The sequence below is a fragment of the Anser cygnoides genome, chromosome 1 (genome assembly GCF_040182565.1).
Source record: "Anser cygnoides isolate HZ-2024a breed goose chromosome 1, Taihu_goose_T2T_genome, whole genome shotgun sequence".
In the NCBI taxonomy this organism is placed as follows: domain Eukaryota; kingdom Metazoa; phylum Chordata; class Aves; order Anseriformes; family Anatidae; genus Anser; species Anser cygnoides.
In genome coordinates, this window is record NC_089873.1 from 45,012,959 (window position 1) to 45,034,261 (window position 21,303).

The 21,303-nt window shown below is 46.4% G+C and overlaps 1 protein-coding gene across 5 annotated transcripts in view; it reads left to right on the top strand.

The window, feature by feature from the left end:
• The window catches only part of GRIN2B (glutamate ionotropic receptor NMDA type subunit 2B), a 227,733-nt gene that overhangs the window by 66,322 nt on the left and 140,108 nt on the right, over nucleotides 1-21,303 (top strand). Inside the window, exon 1 of one of the 5 annotated variants that reach the window (XM_066993900.1) lies at nucleotides 15,989-16,084. The exons of the other annotated variants lie outside the window; for them this stretch is intronic. The gene's annotated coding sequence lies outside the window, so the exon portion shown is untranslated. Of the gene's footprint in view, nucleotides 1-15,988; nucleotides 16,085-21,303 lie in introns of those variants that run through there. 5 annotated transcript variants of the gene reach the window in all.

A 21,303-nucleotide genomic window follows, 5' to 3' on the forward strand; every position in this document is an offset into this window, starting at 1 on the left:
GTGTCTCATGCTCCTATCGGTTAGATTTTGAAGGAGAACATGGCACGAGGCTTGAAGATTTTAATATTTCTATCCTGAAACAGACCTCTTGAGAAAAGAAATTAGCTTGATGACAGCAGCAGTAATTGGATTATTCCGTTAGTATTCTCCGTGGAAGAGGAAGTTGCGTGACTTTAACTATATTTTCAATGCAGAGACTTAAAAATTGCACTTAAAATGTGAATTACGCCTTACTTTCTTTTCATAACTCACAAGCAGACATCTGTTTTCTGCCCCACTTTCTTTCTGCACACCTTCTGCCTTTCGTCTGCCTGAGCTTTCTGTATAGCCTTATTCTTTGTAAGGCTACAGCAAACTGTGGTGATTTGCATACCTCAAATGGCACTGAAGGAGATCAAGGCATGGTCTAGCCAGTAGGTGGGCTGAGGAGGTGCCAACCTGAAGGTGAAAACAAGGGATTTATGTATCCCTTGATCTAGAGGAGGGGATTTGCTTAAAGGCCTGGACACCTAGGGGAGGTAGAGACAGGAAGGTCTGGAAAGAGTAACGTGAAGAAATGCGGGGTAGGGAGGTGCTGAGCAAACATTGAGCAGATCTCTGAGCACTGAGTCCTCTTTTGCTCTATGGGCTAATCTCCTGCAGCTGCAATATCAACGCTAAAATAATTTGTAATGGGACTGACAAAGTTTTGGAATATGTGCACACCTGCAGTAGACAGTACTGCTGAGGTGGAAGGAGATGGGGAAGAACTGGACAGATGGTAATGAGCCAGCCTTCTATTTCTGCTAGTTCTGGTCATTTACAGGCTTCCTATACGCTCATGGCCTACCTCTCTTTTATTTTAAAAATCTCTGATTATATTTTGATAAACTTTCTGTTTATTTGGAATCTGCCAGGTGAGTTTTGCTGGGCTTTGGGCACATCCAAATGTTTGATACAGCCATTACCTGGTCAGAGATATCTTTTTTTTTTTTGTTATTCAGTTGTTTCCTTAATTTAGATTTAATAAGTCACTTTGTGCTCCATTAATTAGGCCATCATGCAAAATGTTTAATGCCAAAGCATGCTTGCTTGCAGATGGTGGAACAGCTTCATTTAGCGAATGGCTGGAGACCTCACCAGGCTGTGCTGCTCCTCATGCCCACGGTCCATTGTCCCCCAATGAGCCATGGTGCCATTAACCTTCTCTGTCTCCGTGTCCTGGCATGAATCCACAGGGCTCATCTTCACCATGGCTTCTAAGACCCTTTTTCTCTGTCCAATCCTCCTGCCCTTGCTGCAGCTCCCTTGGAAGATTTTATGTACATGCGTGGGTTTTACGTTTCATCTCCTTAATTGTTATAAACTGAAGCTGTGGCTGTCAGCTTTCTCAACAAAGGCAAAATGGACTGGCAAAAGCATGCTGTGATACTGGCCACTGGAGGAGGAGGAGGTTGTGAACAGTATTTGTCTCCTGCTGTGCTGAGGGCTGCAATTCTGCCCAACAGTGTCACTCACTGGTCACTATGCTAGTCCAATAGTGTGTTGCTGTATGGCTTGAGATATGCCTGTAATAATACTCAGTAATATACAATACAAGCTGTTGGGAAGTATTTGGTGCTTTCAGAGTGCCAGCAACCAGCCAGCAGCTCCTGCCGTGTGCTGCTATAAAACACACAAATCTCTCAAATCATACGTTGATGGCTTTTTTTTTTTGGTTGGTGGTAGAGGAGTGAGTTACTTTTTCAGTTTCCCTATCTCCTGCTCCAGTCTAGACTTCAGTACTTGGAAAAGGATTTTCTCAATTGGCATGTTAGGGTTTCTGTGGCCAGAGAAAAGTGTTTTTATATAGGAAGGGGTAACAGTGTGGGGAACATGTGTAGCTGTGTTGCTGTGTAACTGAGTCCATGTGGAAGCATGTCCTCTCCTCCTCCATGCTGCATGCATCCTTGCTATCAAGGAATCCTTTTGGCCAAATGTTTTGCTTTCATTTGATGAATAAATTGGATATGGAAATGAGCTGACATGAGTAGATTAGACACTTACAAGGTGATAGGGATCTTGTTGTGACAATCAATTTACCTTTTTGCACTTACAAACCTGTAGGCTATGGTCTTCTGGGAACATATCCCCCAGGACTTGCTCCTTCAGTTATAATTTGTGAATCTCCAGAGGATAAAGCTATTTTATGGTACTCCTTCCTTGCTGTTTGCCTTGCCTTCCTCTTCTTTGTAGTGATCCACCTCCATGTGCTAGCAACCTTTGAAGGACAGCCCCTGCAAAATTAGCGTGTCTTCTCATGGGGCTGAGAAAAGGTATTGGAACTGTGTCTGGGATACGAAAAGGATGGAGGAGACCTACTGAATGGAGATGTTTGACAAGGGTCAGCGTTGTGGAGGGGGAGGGTTTGGGGTACCCCAAGGGTGAGGGTGGAAAGAGGCAAGGGTGCTGGGGAGAGGACGTGTGATGGGATGTTCAGTCCTTCGTAGAATAAAGTGGGCAGAAAGGCCTCAGGGCAAGATCGGATAATTAATTAACAACCTCCGGGGTGCATCTGCCTCTCTCAGGCAGCAATATGTGCATTGTGTGACCTCAAGTGAGCGCAATTCTTCCACCGCTTCCCCCTGGTCAGTCGGGCTCAGCAGCCCTCACCTCTCTTGCAAACAATCCTGTATGTGCTTTGCAGGGCCCTGGACCAGAGGACCGGAGGCTGGCCCAGGCTTTTTCCCGTGTCACCCAGGAGGCAGGATCTGGCCCTGCCGCTGGTGCATGCCAGGCTGCGGGGGGAAGGCAGTGCAGCGAGGGAGGGGGAATGTGTTCTTCAAGTGCACCAAGATGGGTCTGCACCTAAGGGCAGGGGAGAGAAATACAACTTAAGCCTCATAAGGTTCACGTTCCTTGTCAGAAAGTCCCAAGACAAAACCTCTTTGCTACCAAATACATTCCAGCCCACAGCCCCGTTATCTTTTATCTTTTCTTTTTTTTCCTCTTAACGGTTGAACCGTTTAACGCCACATACGAAGTCAGATCTGGCCGCTGAGGGGCGATTCTGGGTTGCCATGGCAATGAGGCCTGTCTCTCCAAATTAGGACATTTTTCTGCTGCCTTTTCCTTGCGAGGCTTTCTCTCATCTCTTTCTCCCCCTCTTCCTTGATGTCTGAAGTGCTGAGAGCTGCCTCCTCTCCCGCACGCTCCGTGAAAGGGATCAGACTTTGCCTGTCTGAATTAATTCCTCTGAAGCCCGTGCCAACTTTGCGTGTGCCGGCTCTGTGAGGGGGAGCTTTGAGCTCCCCAACAAAAGCGTGGCAGGACGGGGGCGAGGAGGGGCGTAGAGGCAGGGAGGTTAGCGGGGGAAGGCAGCGTGTGGCTGTGGGGTGCTAATTGCCTTCTCCTGCGCCATCACCTCATTTCTCCACCCGTGCTGCCAGGGCTGGGCGCTCGGCTGAGTTTAGCTTAAGATATATTTTAGGACTGGAAAAGCTAGCAGAGTAAAACCTGGGGAGGGTGTAAATGTGCTGGCATGTCTTGAAATCTACTGGGCGGCCTTAGCTTCCCAGGGTCTGATCCGTTATGGCGCAAGCACTTGCAATGACACCATAGGAGTCATCCATCTCTTAGGGGCATTGTGACACAGGGCCTCGTCCCTTACATGGGCTGAGCTGCGCCTGGTACGTGTCTGCACTGAAGCAGTCAAGTGCCTTTACACCACTTCTGCACCTGCATATTCCCCTTGCTGGCTTGGGATTTGGCGTGAGTCAGACCCAGCTCAATTAATTCTGGCTGCCGAGCGATTCCCAAGGCCCCCGTGGCAGCTGGGATTAGTCTGACACAGGGCAGCCCCCAGCCAGACTGCCTTCTCTGGGCTACACCTCCGACCGAGGGAGTAGGCAGAGAAAGGAGCTGGCATAGGCAGTGCTGGAAACTTGCAGAAATGGAGGCATGCCCGTGGTGGGCAGCTCGGGGTGGCTGAGTATTGTCATGGACTGATGCATGGCAGAGCAGTACAGTCCAGCATTTTCTAACCACCAAGGCACAAATGAAAAGGTAATGGGATGAGGTTTCCTTGCTTCTATTTTCCCCTGGCCAAATGTGCTACTACCCCAAGACCTTTTTTTTTTTTTAACCTTGTAGAATATTTTGGGACTTCTATGTATAGCCATGAGCAGGAAATCAGGGGAGAGCAAAATTAGCAGATTGTTAATGTTTGGAATTGAGATGAAGGTGTAAATTTTGGTTGAGAAGACAACTGGCCTCAAAGCCTGTTCCAGCCTGGCCATGCTTTAGCATCGCTGTTTTTCATAAAAGATGCTCTGGAGCTGGGGGCAGTTGGCTGTGAAGTGAAGAGCATAGCAGAGTGATGTGCCATGGCTGAACTCCTTGGGCTCAGTCCCGTGTGCTCTGCACCTTTGGCTGCTGTGGGATGGCAGTAGTGTAACGCTGGACTGATGGTATGATCAGACATACATCTGTTCTCCAGGAAGCAAAAAGTCTTGATTCTCTTTAATGATGCAACATTTAAATAAAATGAAGCAGGTGGACTTATGAATTGGTCTGAGCCATAACCACAGGGACACCACCTTATTGTCCAAGTATACTTAAACTTGTCCAAACTTTAGTAAATATTAATTTCAAATTTTTTTATAATGATATATGAACAGGTTTAGATCAAAGACTGATTATCCCAGTATTCTCTATCCAACAGATAGAGGATCAAGTAGTGATACTTCCTCAGAATATTCTTTAAGCATACAGTGGGTTATGGTTTTGGACTTTTTAAGCTAGAAAGTGCTTCTTTGTATTTAGTAGTCCTGGATGTTTTTTTTCTTCCAGATATTTACCTGCATGCAAGTTCCTGGTATTTGTGAACCCATGTAAATTTTTAGCATCCAAGAGACAAGCTGTTCCACCACTTAACTGCTCATGGGGTGAAGTAGTACCTTGTTGGAAACTTGCCGCTTGACATTCTCGTTTGATATCTCCTCATGGTTTTACTGGAAAAAGCAGCTAACAGTTATACCCTTTTCACCTTCGTTAACCAGCTCCTGATTTTAGATGTCCCTAACATGTTCCCCACTAATTGTCACTTTTCTGCAGGAGAATTGTAACTTATTTAGTTGACTCTCAGAAAGACCTTTCCAGTTGTCATCCATCCTCATGCTTTTATTTTTCTGGCTCTTCTGCATCACTTTGGGGAAGGAATTCAACATGAGACTTTTCAGGAGGAAAAAAAGACCTGTAGACCATAGACCATGGGTGTGTTAATTGCAGTGGCTACCTGAGCTGGTCCTGACACAGATACAGCATGCCCGGTTCTGTCCTGAGGGACTGGTTTTTGGCTCTGCCCTCTGAGCTCCTGCTGCTGATCAGATGATGGTCAGAGCTTGCAGCACATGTCCTGTGAAGAGAGGCTGATGGACCTGGGTGAGAGGTGTAGGTGCCTATTACTATCTGAGGGGCAGTTATAGAAACAATGGAGTCAAACTGTTTGGCAGTGCCAGACAGTGTAATGAGAGGCAAAGATGGCTCCTTAGACATCATGGAAAAAACAAACAAACAAACAAAACCCTAAGAGGGTAGTGCTGAGCTGGAACAAGGGGCCAGAGTTCAGCCACAGCTGATCAAATCTACTGTTGGTGATGGTCCCACTGTAAGGGGACTGTTTGAGGCCTGTCCAGCTAATATTTCTGTGATGCCGTGAAGGTTCAGAAGTGATACGTGACTCTGAGATGCGGAAGCTTTCTAGAATTGTCCTTACGGTACAGAGACTCTTTATCGCTCTCTTTCCCTGCACGCTCAGTTTATATTGGCATTGATCTACTCAGCTTTAGTCCATTCCTGCTTCCCTCTAGCAAGCACACTGCAGGCCTCTGAGGAGCTAATACACAGATCATGCTTTTGGGCTGCAATGCTGAACAGGCGAGTATTTAGCAGTCCTGGCCCAGGAACAGATCCTGCATCCCAGCGAAGCTGCCGTGTGCTGCATTGCTGCTGTGGATGGGCCCTGATGTCTCCGGCAGCCTCCTGTCCAGCTGAACCAGGATACTGAAGCAGAGAGCAAGGCATGGGGCATAGCTTGGAGCAGTCATAGTTTGCCGAGCAGAGCAGCAGCTGGGTCACAGGGGGGAATGCAGCAGAGGTCTTGTAAGGAACAACTGACGCCTGATTCACTGATGCCTGTGAGAGGGAAACGCCAATTAAAACAACAATTAAAAAGAACAAAGCAAAGCTCCAAAGACTTCCTGTAATTGCAACAGATGTAGCTGAAGCTTCCTCAGGTGATGAGCAGGTTTTGGTGGTGCAAGCTGGAAAGGTGGCAGAAAACTCAGATTTGCTGGGATGTGGACTTGGGATGCATTCCAAATGCCAACTTTGCCTCCTAAATTTTCAGTATTTTCTTCTTCCAGTTGTTACTGAGATCCTGACATTTGTCTTTCTTGTAATGCTATTATTCCAGCTGCTTGCCCTGTCTGGTATGCAGAGAGAGCTTCAGCAGTTATAACGTTCAGGATTTAAAGGCTGAATTTCTTGCCACCTTACTGTGTATGCCCTGACTCTAATTGTTTCTGGTCCCAACGTCTTCATTGTCGTGCTGCTCTTGTATCTTTGTGTCTTAAAGAACATCAGGATTGAAAACGAATGGGGAAAGGGAAAAAGTATTCACACTTAACAAAGCAACAGTGGTGTGTGTCTGAGTTTGTGTCTGCGTCTAGAAGAGGTTGCTGTGAAAAGAATTTGTTCTGAAATGCAAAATGGAGGGGATTTCAACATTAATACTGCATTATATGTGTAAGTGGCATTATTAAAGGCTTCTGATTATTTCAGAGAAAATAATTAGAAAACTTTGGGCCAACTTATGTAAATCAAACCAAGGGAATGAGCTGAAGGCAAGAATGAATAATTATTCCCTTGTCTTCTATTGCATCCCTGCCTTCATTCCTACTGCATCCTTCCCCCAAGTCTAGAACAAACAAATAGCCCAAGAACAAAACAAGACCACGTAGTGCTCTGAGCATCGTCTGGAAGAAGGAACCAAAATGTTCAGAGTTCTCTTCGTGAATGCCTGAGAACTAAGGGAAAAGCAACATGAAGAAACTCTCAGGCCTCTCCAGAAGTGCAAAGAATTTAAATCAGTGCTTGTAAAATGCAATGATGAATAAGACAGGTAGGTAAAATTCTTGCATGTAATACCCAAGTACTTGAAGTTGGTGCCAGAAGGGAACATTTTCACCCCCTTGCTTTCCTTGAGAAACAATTCCCTTTAAATTGGATTGAAAAATGCAGGATGACTCTTTATGTGTGGATTACTGCTACAGGATGACTGCCAAAACAGTCAACTACAGTGAACAAAATAGGAAATATAATTATTGCTGCGATTTCAGATCACAGAGAAAGAACTGTAGCAGCCTCTAGGAAAAACAGAGACTTAGCATTTGAAGGAAACAAAATTTTAATTTTCCTAGCCACAGAGTCCCACAGGAGAGAGCTCATGGGGCTGAGGAGAGCTTTCAGGAAAAGATGAAATTGAGACTGCAATCCAGCGTGCGAGTGCAATGTGCACACGTTTCTGTGCGGCAGAAAACGTACAGGGACGGCGCACTTGGATTCTGCGTGTTGATAATGCGCGTCTCTGGCTCCCTGGCAGATCCTTATGGACTTCAGGGAGGCTCTTCACAGATATGGCAGAAACCGCTCTGCAGTCAATAGTGGGATCAGAGCCCAGAGCAGCTAAATGCTGCTAATCAAAAACGAGGAAGAAACCAGAGCCTCTGGATGGAGATGAAGTGAAAGAAGGAAAATTAGAGTCCAGCTTAGAGTTCATCTCACAAAAGCTTGTGCTGATCATTTGCTATTTTATGTGGGATTGGCATTTTAAGGGACATATTTTACTTCTTCTTTCTTTTGTACAGGCATTGAGAAGATCTGGAGATTACAGAATGTGAATAGCGTATGAATATATATGCCCAGTGTGCTCGTATATATGAAACACTTCTAAATATACAGTAGAGCTGGCTGAAAGGTTTCTGGTGGAACAATTTTCTGCTGGAAAACGTTGATTGTACAGTATTGAAAAGTCCCCTGGGAGCACATCAGGCCTGTCACAACGGGGATGGAAATGGGGCAGGTTGGTTGGTCTGCAAGGAGGCTGTGGCTCTGCCAGATCCCTTGCCTGCCAGCTGAGTAGATGACAGACTAAAAAAAAGAATTTTCTTGTGATCTCCTGAAATGGAGTTTTTCAGGTATTTATATTTTCATAAAATGTGTGAAATGTTTGACTTTTCATACATGATAATGGGAGAATTTTTTTACTTTCCATCTGCAGACAAAGCAGCATTGGTTTTCTGGCTGCTGCAGGAAATGCAGCACAGTTACTCACATGTACCCCTCCAGAAAAAACCCGCTTCTGAAATTCCCCACAAGCTGCTTGGGGTCCTCCCTTGTTAGCAAAGGCTGAGGACACACGATAGAGAGGGGCAGAGCTTGGTGCTCAGTGCTGGTGTCCTGCATAACTCCTCATTCTGTTGCATTCAAAGTGAGCTTGCGTGGGTCCAAGATGGCACGCTGGTGTATTTGCATCTGCAAATATTTTTTTGGGAGCATAGCAAAAAAGGATGCTTTCTGACTTGGATATGACATGCTGCTCTCTGGGTCTATTTGTAAACTATAGCTATGAAACAGGTACATCCTTTTCCCATATAGGTCTGTGTTCTTCTCTCCAAGGCCTGATGAGTAGCCAAGTGCATAGGAGAGGTGCTTCGCTTGGACTTTGTGTGCTGATTGTCCAAGATGCTTAGAATTTTACCTCCTGCAATTGGTCTTACCTGCAACTGGACACATTGTGTGACTGCGTGCACCATGGTGTCTTCTTGATCACCCTTGCAAGGCAGTGTTGATCCACACGACATTGCTATGTATAATACCCAGGAAATATGGGGCACAGTAATGGCAGCTCTGTGAGGGGTACAGCTGATGAAATAATTGAGCCTGATGTGCCTGGTGAAGGGAAAACATTTTGCAGCTGTGCGTGGGTGACTGAATCTGCTTCCAAAGTTTGTAATGAGGATGGCCGGTCACTCACCAGTAGCATCTGCTTGTATTTCTGCATGAAGACCTTGGAAAATGGGATGATCATCAGGTCTTTTCAAGAAAGCTTTGGCCACTACCAGGAATGAATTCTAAAGCAGGCCATGCATGGGCAAATCCCCTGCATACGGGTAATGTTGATTTGTAATGTCTGCTTCATTTTGAGTGCCTTTTAGGTAGTTATTTTTGAGCTGCCTGAGCAAGTCCTTGCACAAAGGACTTATTCTCCAGGGTTTGTGGGAACATGCAACTTTAAGATGGTTTGGCAGGAGCCAGCTGAAGCCAGTTGTCGTATGACAGGGATGCTCTCCATACTCCTGTGAGTGGCCTGTGAATAGATGCTGAATGAGGTGGGCTCTTTGGCTCTGAGCAACTGCTAGAAAGCACGTAACACCAGGAGTAAAATGAGGTGAAAAAACATGAGTAGAAGAACAGAGCAGACAAAAAGCCTTGCTAGTGGAAATAGCAGTTATGCAAGGGAAGACTTGTCTGGTAACTGGCGCTAAACCTGCAAGCAAAATGAAAAGAGCAGGTAGCTGGGAGCAGTTCCCATGCTAGGGTGTTGGCTATTCTTGGGGGCTTCTGACATAGTATGAGGTTGCATTTGGACTGGGAGCGTGTAAATAGAATGACCCAACAACCAGTGCAATTTCAACCTGTGGTTTTGAAACAGAGCATTAAAAAGACAGGAAAACTCAAGAGGGCTTGTGAAAGAGGAAAGATTGAAGGCCCAGTCTGGCAATTCTAAGAGGTTAAGCCAGTCCCTGGTAAAAGACTGGGTGGAAGTAGGAGGGGACAAAACTCTGTGGATGACAGAGATCACAAATACAGGACTTTCCATGGTAAACCTTGGAATAATACTCTGAGTTTCCTGAGGGGAGAAATCATCAAGTCCAGAGAGAGATTAGACTTGGTGAGGAATCCAATATGCTGCAAAAAGAGAAATCTGCTAAAAGAGCTTTGGCCACCTTTCTTCTTCAAAGTCAGCATCCTCCAAGAGTGGCACAGGGAACTACTGATGTTGCAGCAAATAATAACCAACACAGGGCTGACATCTGAGAAAAGGGTGTAAGAACTGCAGTGCTGTGCTATACTTTGCAAATGCATTCCCAATATAGTTAAAGAAGATGCCAACATCATTAAAACTGGGCAGCTCCTTGTAGCTGCAAAAGACAGTTTTGCAATAGCAGATGATTTTGTTGTCACCCTCAAAGCAAGTGGGATACTGCTTGAAGTGAAGTTGCATGGGAGTATGTTAGTCTGATGCCAGGAAAAAAAATGACATTACCCTTGAAAGAAAAACTAATGGAAGGAAGTGATAAAGTAGAGAAATTCAGGATGTATGGGGGTGAGTTAGTTTTTTGTAGGGGAGTGACTGAACTAAAAGCATGGCTAAAAACCCAATGAACTTGAGAAGGAATTATCTGTACTAATGTCATTCTAAGGTTAAAATCAGTTAAACAGAGATCTCTTCAAGATACCATATGAGGGTGTTTTCCAAGGGTGAGGAAAGCTGCCTGGCTATAGGGTAGAGTGGGAGGAGCAAAGTCAGCCAATGATTCATGATCCTAGAAAATTCCCTTTTGGTAGCGAGTGGAGAGAGATTCGAGTAATTCAAAAGGTTTATTCCTCTGGGAATCATCAGGTGAAGAAGGGAAGTGTGTAAAGCTGGACACTTAGGATCTGAAAGAATAAATAAATGTTTATAAATAGATCAGTTCCTGCCACTGCAAGAGGAAGAATTCTAATACTGAGGGCATGAACATTTAGACAGTGGAGATTTTGAGCTGCCTTAAACCACTATAAATCTATTATCAGAGGATCTGAGAAGCTTTATGGAGAACCAGGACCAATGTAGTGTAAATGACATACTTGGAGGATTTGTTAATGCAGGTAGATCACAGTATCACCAATACTGCCCCACTGACATGGAAAAATGTACCAGGATCTTTGTAAGCAAATCTGTGCCTCATTTGGTTTCAGCAGCCTTGGTCTTGACAGCGCTTCTGTGCAAAGATGTCCAGTGAATATGAGATGAGAGACTGAAGATTATATGAGGGTAATTTAGGGATTTAAAAGGAACTCGAGAGGGGCCAAAGAGGTTTTATCCTGAGCTCAGAAGAGCAGTGGTATTGAAGAGGCTGTCAAAGCTTTTTATTCATATTGAAAAAATGTAGGCTAGGTCGAGCGAAAGAGTTAGTGGTAGGAGAAAATTGGCCCCTTGCACCAAAGTAGCCACTGATCTTTACATACTACCTGGAAAACAAAACCCAAAATAAAACAATTCAGTGTGTACTTGTCCTAAGCTGTTATTCTCAATTCCTCAAGTTAACCTTATCAGAAGACACATTGGCTAAGTAGGTGATCATGCATACCAAATTTGTTTTTCCAGACATGGTACACCTGACTTAGTAGCATCTGACAATAGGCTAGTTTAGCAGGCATGAATTTTAAGTAGTTTGCATGCGTTTTGACATGTAGCTGCTAGTTTTCTTCATCCGTGATTTAACAGATGTGTGGAAAACCTCACTAAAATAATAAAGAACAGAGTGAAAGGGATGGGGGGGGCTGTAGTTTGGTCTTTATTAAGCTTTCTAAAATCATAGCATGGTATCAATGGAGTGAGAGCTGCCTCCTGCAGGTTTTTTGTCCAGTAGAAATCAGGATTCCAGAACTGAAGTCAAAGTCACTTGGGATTCTAAGTTAGTTATACAAAGGGACAAGTAAGGCAAAAAGAAAAGCTCAATGCATTTGGGGTCTGAGAAGCTTCCTTTCTTCATTAGAAGGATATTGTGCACATACATGCTGGAGAAGAAAAGCTAGAGGTAGGCCCAGTAACACAGGAAAATACTCTGTTGTTTAGGAGACTGTCAGGTCAGCTGGACACATGATGGAAGATAGGTGACCTTCTTCACGCTCCATAATGAAATGCAACGAATCAGTCACTTTGCTCAGCAAGCCCTCAAATGAGCTACAGCCAGGACAGGTGATAGAGATGTGGCCCTGCTCACAACAGGACTGATACACTCAACACTGCTCAGCACATGGGTCTCAAAGGGAGAGAAGCTGGTTCATGTGACAGCATGGGGCACCTCAGAGGGCAATGCAATATGCTTGTTATAAATATGCAAAATTTGGTATTATCTTGATATTTGATGATTGCTGTTATTCTGATGCTTGCCTGGGAAAGGAGGGTTTGAGGGTCTGCGCCCTTGGTGGACTCTGACCTAGGTCAGTTAGAATTGATCCTTCTCTCCAAGGGCCCTTTGCTCCACGCATGTCAGATGAGAGCTGCTATTTTTGACAGTACATAATGCGGCTCCGTATCGTTGGCTGTGGGTGATTTCCAACACACCTGGGACAAAATTTCTGAGCATGGTCTATCCTGGTAACATACCCTTTTCAGTAATCTTATGAGACACCATGATTTTGGCAGAGGAGAGACGAGATTTTTCTCTCACTCTGGATATGGTTCTTCCCTGAAGATCCATGGTGCAGGGACATCAGCAGAAACCTTTGCCATTTGCTCCTTTTCTTCCTTCCTACTTGCTTTTCCAGTGCTTTCCTTCTGAAATTTAGACCTTAATTTTTTTGACCCGATTCCTGCGTAAAGGGTCAGAGGACTGCAATTCAAGCTCCTCACAATGACCAAGATGGTTAAGGACTGACCTATCAAGCTGCTGGGTGACCTGTGGCCTCCCAGGCAGGGGAGGTGGCTTTCTAATGCTCGTAGGCTGTAACTCTTAGAGGTGTGCCATTTCCACGAACCTTTTGTCATGCACTTCCACAAGCAGTCAGCGGACTCAGGGAAGAAATAGCACAGATCTTGCGTACATACATCATATGACTTTTCCTTCCATTTTATCAAGCCCTTGTCATGAGATTTTTTAATATGAGCCATAGAATGGGAAGAAAAAAAAATAAAGGAAGAGAAGATTGAGGGGAGCCTGTTCCACATTCCAACAGTTAATTAAATCCTTCAGCCAGTGTTCCAGGCAGACAAAGGAAGATAAAAGAACCCATTGCATGAGATTATTGGGTTTGCACCTTAATATATTACCTGACAAGATTTTACTCGTGCAATTGCAAGTTGAGGAATTTTAACTGTACATTTTTCTACTTTTTATGTATGGAAGAGGGGGAAAACAAGTATGCTGTTAGTATTTTTCTTCCAAAGACAAATTTGCACATTATATTCCAGGAAGGAGCCAAACAGGGTCCACTTTTCCTTTGTGCTGCGCCCTTTAGTGATCTGAGACATGCAGCGAGGTTTGGGGGCTTGTAATGTGGAGGTGGGTGCTGGGGATGAGCGAGAGATGCTTCAGCCGCAGAGGGGCCTGGAGGCACAGATTCGCAGAGCGCGGTTTCCATGGCAGTGCTATGGAAACCAGGTTCTGCCGCTCACTGCTGCTCAGGGTGGAATTTCAATGCTTTGCACAGCCCTGGTACCCAAGAAACAGCAAACCCGCAAACAAAACCGCAGCAAACCTGTAGATGCCTCATCAGAGCACCGTTTCTCACGCAGCCCATACGCTCTGCCCACCACGCCGGGGGAGGAAAGGACGAGCAAGCCCAAATCATCTTAGATAAAATTAGACCTTGTTACACACCTGTGTCCTAGCCTCCATCTGGGCCCCTCAGAATAGTTTTGGAGGTTCAAAGTTTGGTCAGCTCTAGGATCTTTGATCTGCTCTTGTACCTGGGCTACTTAATGCAGCCTGGAAGCTGAGCAGCTGCATCATGAGGAGTGGGGATGTGGAAAACCTAAAGCAAGAAAAGCTGTCTTCTCCTGGTTCTTCTATGTGATCATCTCTGAATCATGTGGGTTCCTGTGCCTCAGTTTGCACATATGCAGAACAGATTTGATAATGATACCTGCTTACCTCCTCAGGGGCTGGGCAAGTTTAACTTTGCTAGTGAGTGCAAGCTAGAGCTTGGAGGATTTGGGCTACTGTGAAACCCATTTAGTTAACGTTTGGAAGGTAGTTTGAGGCCCTCTGATGAAAGTGGTTAGAAAACTGCCAAATTTTGCCAGCTTCCAGGACAACAGCCTGTAAACAGTTGTAGTTAAAACTTATAGAGGCCTTACCCTGATGTTCCCTCTTATCTGTATTTCTCCTGCAGGACTAAGCACTGGCAGTGTGATACTGTAGCACACAGAGACTGGAATATAGTCATTTTAGCAGCAATACTGTGAGCTAGGTCTGCAGTACCAAAACCCTTTACCTTCCTTTGCATAGGAAGGAGAAAGAAAATAGCATAAGGGTTGATCTTTGATTTTACAACTGTTTAGTGCTTGCTGACAGGCTGTGTAGCCTGAAACCCAGTAATTAGTTTACTTAAACCCAGTTTAGCTTACTTAAAATTTGCCAGTGATTTGCCCAAGATGATAGTGAACATGCCCCCATGCCAGCTGCCAGGTCCAAGCACCCTTTGGCTGGGGGTGGTCAGTCAGAAGAAGCCATAGGAGATAGCCTCCTACCGGCTCTCATCCCAGTTCTGTACCATCAGTGCCATTTTAGGGCTCTGGAGCTCCTGACTGGCACCTCCCAGAGGAGGGCAGGCTCTGAAATTCCCCTGGGGGCGTGCCTGGGGCATCCAACTGCCCTCTCTGAGCTCTCCCTTCAGCAACCCAGGCAGTTTTGGCACACCGTGATGGGTCAGTGAGCGCAGCCCCTGCCTGCGGTGAGGCAGTGGTTTCTGAGTGTGTACCCTATGGCATGGAAATGCGCATAGCTGCCCGTGACAGCATGGATGTGCAAAGTCATAGCTGCGTGGTTTGCGGTGCTGCATAGTACTGGAGAGGCAGCAGGGAGGGAAGCGTGGCGCTGGAGGTCCCTTAGCGCTCAGAGCCAGCAGGCAGGGAGGACGCGGCACCTCGCAGCCTTGGAGGGCTGTCAGGGTGACGGTGATAGTAAGCGATAACCTCCCGCAAAAGCGGCCAGCCTTATAAATACCAAGCTCATGGCGGTAACAGCAGGGTGGGCCTTACTCGTATGCCGAGGGGAGGATTTGGGAGAACCCTTGGGAGCCCTTGGCTGTGCTGTCAGAGCAGCACCCCCTGCTTGCCAGGGTTGCAGGCAAAGCCGGGGCTGTATCTTATCCTGGGAGCAGCCTTCCCTTGGGAATCAGCTGCCCCTCTCCCCCCACAGAGGAATTGTCTTCTGCTTAATAACGTCTGCTTGTAATATTCTGAAACAAGGAGGCTAATCAAAGGCCCCGTTCCGTGGAACAGGGATGCTAAGTGACAAGATTAATTTCAGTAATCAAGCAGCTTAATTTGGACATTTTTTTCCCCCCCTCTTCTCTGTTGCTGATGGAAAATGAGGCAGATCTCATTCTGAAGAGACACTCCTTCCCTGCCTGGTGGTAGCACCACCCTCCAGTTCAGAAAATGGTTGTGTAGGGACAGGAGGAGAGAGAAGACAGGAGAGAGGAGTAGGAAAGGGTCATAAAGGACAGTGTCAGGGAAGGTGCATGGACTGCTATTGCTGATGTTTCTCGACCATCTTCCTTCTGGAAAGCTCCCAAAGTGTTTTATAGACTGCATCGCAAAGGCTCCAGTCAGCACTGAAATGCAGTCATCTTGTCTGGATTGCAGCAAGTCTTTGAAAGGACATGGAAATTTGACAGTTTAGGAGAAGGCAGGCGGCTATGACACCACCAAAGGGAAAAGGTTAGACGGGAGCCTGTGCGATGGGATGGGACTTACCTAAAATACACCTGTGGCTGAAAGGTCTCACTCCGGCAACTAAAAAAGAATTAACCTTCATCCTCCAGTGATGCAGAGCACTGAGGGCCCCTTTCCTGTGCTCAGCTGGGAGCTGGTGCTGCCAGCACAGCCTCCTGCAGTGCCGGGACCTGGCTGTCCTCCACCAGCCCAGCCACCGCCGCTGCTGCCTCACCTGCCCCTGGCCTCCCCCCGGGACTTGCCCGAGGCTCTCGGCAGCCGTGATGTCACTGAGCTCCGATGTCACAGTGACCCGAGGACATTTGTCCCTGAGCACCTAGACAGCCTCACCAGGTTGGTGTCGCCCCCAACCTGGTGACAGAGGGTGGCGGAGGCGGCTGGTGAGAGGGTTGGGAGATAACCCAGAAAATGTGCTTTGTGCTGAAGCAGGAAGAGCTGGGTCCCTGCTGCTGCCCCGTGAGGAAACCCTTCCTCCGTGGTTGCAATATAGACAGGGGAACAGGTCCCCAGGGGATATAGCAAAGCATAAGACTGGGTAAAGCCCTGGGGGGATTGTTTTCTGGGGTAGTTTTGTGCTGGCCTGAAGGGTTAGGTGTGTGTGTGTGGGCGGGCTGGAGAGGACAGTCTAATAATAGCTATTTACTCATTCAAACGCCTGTGATCTGTGGAAGCCTGGACAGGCACCCAGTGGCGTGTGACAGCCCTCCAGAGCGAGCGGAGTGGGTTTAAGGGAATGACGTCCTTGCCCGAGGCAGTGAGGTTTCAGGTCTGGCAGCTTTCCACGGCCGGTCTCTCCAATCCCCCCATCAGCGCACTCCTCCGGTGCTGGCACCTCTCTCGCACGTCCCCCCCTCTGTCTTTTCCTCTCTGTGGGGGGCATCTTTAACTTGACTGCATCCCCTGCCATCTTCTGGCAATCGATTTTTTGGAGACAATCCGTGACGCTCCTGACCCCCCTTTCCTTTCCTTCTCCTCCTTCCCCTCTCCCTCTCCCTCCCGCTGACTTGTTATTATGTACTGCAGCTGCCCGGAGGATTTTAAATAGACCCATAATCGCACAGCAGCTCCTCTTGGAAGTTTAAATATAACCTCCTTGTTAATCTCGCGTGTGGCAGCAGCACAGCACCTGGGGAAGGGAGTAATGGACAAGCGCTAACCCACGGCTTTACATGAGGACTGGGAGGGCTCACGATTTTTTTCTTAGTGCCCTCTGCCTTGAAATCGTTGGGAAATTGCCTTGTTTGTTTTAACCAGAATAGCTCTGAGGCTGGTGCAAGATGCCGAATTGATGGCTTTTGCAGCATGAAATTCTTTTCTTAATCACCATCCCAGGTGCAGCACGAATGAAGACAGCCCACAGCCACCTCCTGTTTGTCCCCTGCTCCAAGGAAGCCCCCCCAGGAGGCAGAGTACAGCTCAGACCTCACCCACCCTTTCCCTCCTTGCAAGGGGTACCAGCAGCGTACATAGGGCTGAAAGAGGTGTGGGGGACACCTATCTATAGGGAACTAGGCAAAGATCCTGCATTTGGGATTTTCATCCCAAAGCAGTAATGGGCTCGTTTCAGTCTTATTTCTAGCTCTCCAAATAACTAAATTACCCCTCAGACTGGAGAGCGGTTTACTGAACGTCATAGTTCAGTGACACCACAGAAGAGATCACAATTAATAATGGAGTTTCCCAAAGGACCTGTTCTTAAAGGGCAAATCTAGTGCTCACTAGCCCATTAAATGTGGTGAGACACTTTCAAACAATAACTGTTGCCTGTTGCTTTAGGCTAATAGGATCCCTACTCTTCCTGCATCCCAAATGCAGCCATCTTCTTCTACAGAGGGACGGGACGTGCATGAGGGATGCCTTCCTAACTAGTTCTTGTGCTGCAGTTGTTGGTGGAGGAAGGATCTAGCTGGCTGTTCAGGGATGTGGGCTGTGTTTCCTCTAGTCTGCCAAGCTGGTACATACCAGGAAGGTTGCTTCTGTACTTTAGTTTCCTCCTCTGTAAAGAAGGGGAACACTGATGTATTTGAGCAATGCAATAGAAAAACTAAGTATTATTATCTGAGTACCCAGAACAAAAAATAGTACTATTGATGCTAAATTATCCATCCATTTTAATAATCTAGCCATAGTAATTGCTAGAGCTGGGGGACTAATTCACAACACATAATTTATTCAGTGAATTTAGCTTCTTTTTCTGCTCATGGAATATCAATTGTGCAGATCATAATTTCCTCAAATTTATTTGAATTTATTCAGTGAACTTCTTGGAAAATATTTACTCTATGGATTGATACAGGCTGCATTACTTAATTATGGTTGGTCAGAGAGATCTATTTGGTATTGTTTCTGTTCCCTTGTTGAATAAGCACACAAGCACTTCTGGCATGAATACTTGCATAGGAACATGGAAGATGTACACTTTTGCAAGTTTTTGCACATTTCCATTCATGAATATGCAGGTAAAACTTGTATACAGCAGCACTGACAGCAAACAAACACAGACAAGCCAGGTCTAAGCAATTTTGCATAAAAAATGTGAATGAATATGTTTAAAGGGCCTGAATTACCAGGACGAAAATCTGATTTTACACAGAAGTAACCTGGTCCTCAGTAAATGGCAATAATGTTATGTTGAATAAGAACCTAATAATTTACCTCTTTTCTTCTCTTTTCTGCTGCTCAGTACCATGATTTTCTGTATTGATATAGACCCCAGCCTGGATCTATATTATACAAAGATTGGTTTTTTTATTTTTATTTTTATTGCTTTGTTTGTTTGTTTTTTTAATTGGCTATATTCATGTGACACCCACTGTAAATGTGCTCATGACCTGCAATGGGTAGTGCTTGTCTGTTTCTCTTGCTTCCACTAGTTACCCATTCCCAAACTGGCTCCCTCACTCCCGCCTCCCACCTCAGAAATGAGATGAAGTGTAGTGTGGTTAATCTGAAACTTTCTAAGGCCCAGAATTTTAAACATTTCCAAATGTCTGGCTCCGGTTTATGGTTGTAGGAGTGTGAAGGATTAGGTCCATGAGGTCATTTTTGCATACTTGTGAGCAGTATGATCAGTGCAAAGTGAAACAAGGAACATGCAGGAAGAACTGGACAGTTTTGAGGACTATGGTAATAGAAATGGGGTGAAATGCACTGGTGTGAAGTCAAGGGACATGCAGATTGACTGGTCTCCAGTGCCTGGTTGGGGTCCCTGGGGTGGAACCCATGCTAGATCTGAAGGACTTGCAAGGGAAATTGTTTGGAGAATGCAGCACTGACATAATTCCATTTCTTCTAGCTGGTCTGGGTGACTTTGCACATTCTGCTGGCCTATATGGGAAGAATTTTTTTTACTCCTACTAATTGATCCAAAACAATGGGATTATCAGTTGGAAGCCAATGAAGAAGAGAAAAAGTGGGAGTATTATTTACTGGTGTGATGACTGAGCCTTCGATATGAGACATCAGCATAAAAGGCAATTATGTTCCTAGGTGCCAGGCAGGATATTCCCTGCCAAGTCAGGGAAGAATCAGTATCAATGTAAAAGGCTCTACCGTAATTTCCTCTGTGTAAAATTCTGCGTATAACTCCAGTTATCCCAACCGAAGCAAAAAGGAGTCGGAAGAGCACCTGGTTGGTCAGAGAAGGGAGAACGTTTTACAAGAGGAGACTAAGACAACATAGCTTGTCTAACCTGGGAAAATGTGGGCTGAGGGAATATAAAAGACTGCATAAACATAGTGGGGTAAAGCACTCAGGCTGTTGGAAAGTTCTTTGAGGTAAAGAGCGTATTAACTGGTCAGGAACAGGCTTCAGCAGAAAGTCATCAGTCCAGAGAGGTTCTGCCACAGCTACCAGACTGTGTAAGGAAATCAAAGAACCTAACCCCTCTTCAGTGAGAGCATGACAGGTTCCTGAAAAGAGTAATATGGAGAGGCTGTCTGGCAGGGCTGGGCCATCCCTTCCAGACTGCTGTTCCTTAATTACATCAAGCCCCATGCAGGCACTCTGTTCTTCAGAATTAAAAGGACCTTAATTCAGTTTAGTTCAATTTTCTTCTAAGGGTTGCTTTAATTTGGAAGAACTGTGTCCATTCAAGGCTAATGTGATTTAATGAATACATGCTAAACGCACAACTTTAGTTAATTTGGATTAATTTTCCCAATAATTCCTCTGTAGACAACCCTTAAGACATATAGTAGAAATGGCCAAGAAATCACGAGCGCTTCAGTCCTGCTTGTGATCCAGCTCTAAGCCAGCAAGGAGCTTTTCTGACTGCAGGAAGCCTGAAGAAACATCTGGCTGTGCTCTGAGGAGGTCATCAGGTCCCAGAGTCAGTGTCTGAGCTGTCCTTGTGCATTTCACCTCCTTGCTTTGGGGGCCCAGCGGAGCGGCCAGGCAGCCCAGGCTTGTCCTTGTGGGACATTGGTCATCATTGCCAACTTCCAGGGAAGAAAACACATTTCTCTGCAATACCGTCCTAAGGGGTTTACAGCTTCACTGCCATCGGTTACAGTTTCTATTGCCGCTGTTAGTGCGTCCTCACTCTCCTCTTGCAGGACGGCACGTCACAGGCAGGAGATCTGCGTGTCCCGATCTGCGGGGCTTTAGGAAGCGTGTGAACTGAATTAGTTGCGGCAGGCCGAGCGGGTCACTGCCAGCACGCTGCGGTGGTGGCCGGTGTTGGCACAAGGATTTAGTGGCACACAGGCTGGCCACCGCTGCACGAGCAGGAAAGGCCCATGCTGCTGCGGCTCTGCCCGTTGCCATGGGAACAAAGCCGGATCCCTAATCGGGAAGCGCGCGTTAACGTGGACGCGAACGCACCGCACCGTCTGCTGTCCTCTTGGCCTTGCCTCCCGCCTCCCTAGGCCCAGTGCGGTCACCACCGAGCATGGGTGGGAGAGGAGCTGCTGCTGCTGGACCCCATGGGGTTGGGGGGTGCAGGAGAAAGGTGCCAGGTCACCTGAGAGCTAGGGGTTGAGATGTTCACCATTTCCTGTGTTGTGGAGAACAACCCCTGCTGAGGTGATGGGGGCACCTGGGGCCTTGGAGCTTAGGCAGCAAGCCTAAGTCCTATGGCGGCTGTGGTGGGAAGCACCTTGAGACACCGGGGTGCCCAGGTATTGCAGGAAAGGAGAGAGTCTCTCAGACAGCATTACTGCGTGGCAGAGTGTGTAGGCCCTTAGGCAGTGCCCAGCAGGCTGACTCCAGGGGTGGTACAATCATGTCATCGCACACGTAGCTCAGCTTCAGGACAACTTCACTCCTTGTGGATCCAAGCTAATACCTCTGCAAGGTGCTGGTGTTCCTTGTGGGCTTAGTAGGTTAGCTCTGGCATCTCTGACAACGGGGCTCGGCATTACACCATCCTGGCATGCCTTGAAGAGGTCTGGAAATGTGAGGAGGCTGTTGATGGGAAGTTGAAACAGTTGTACAGTGTGATAAAAACTAGCTTATGCAGATGTGATGGAGCAAAAAGATCCCATGTAGCGTATTCCCTCTGCGTTGAGTACATCTACTGAGAAGAAAAAAATGCTAAGTGAAAGTCTTT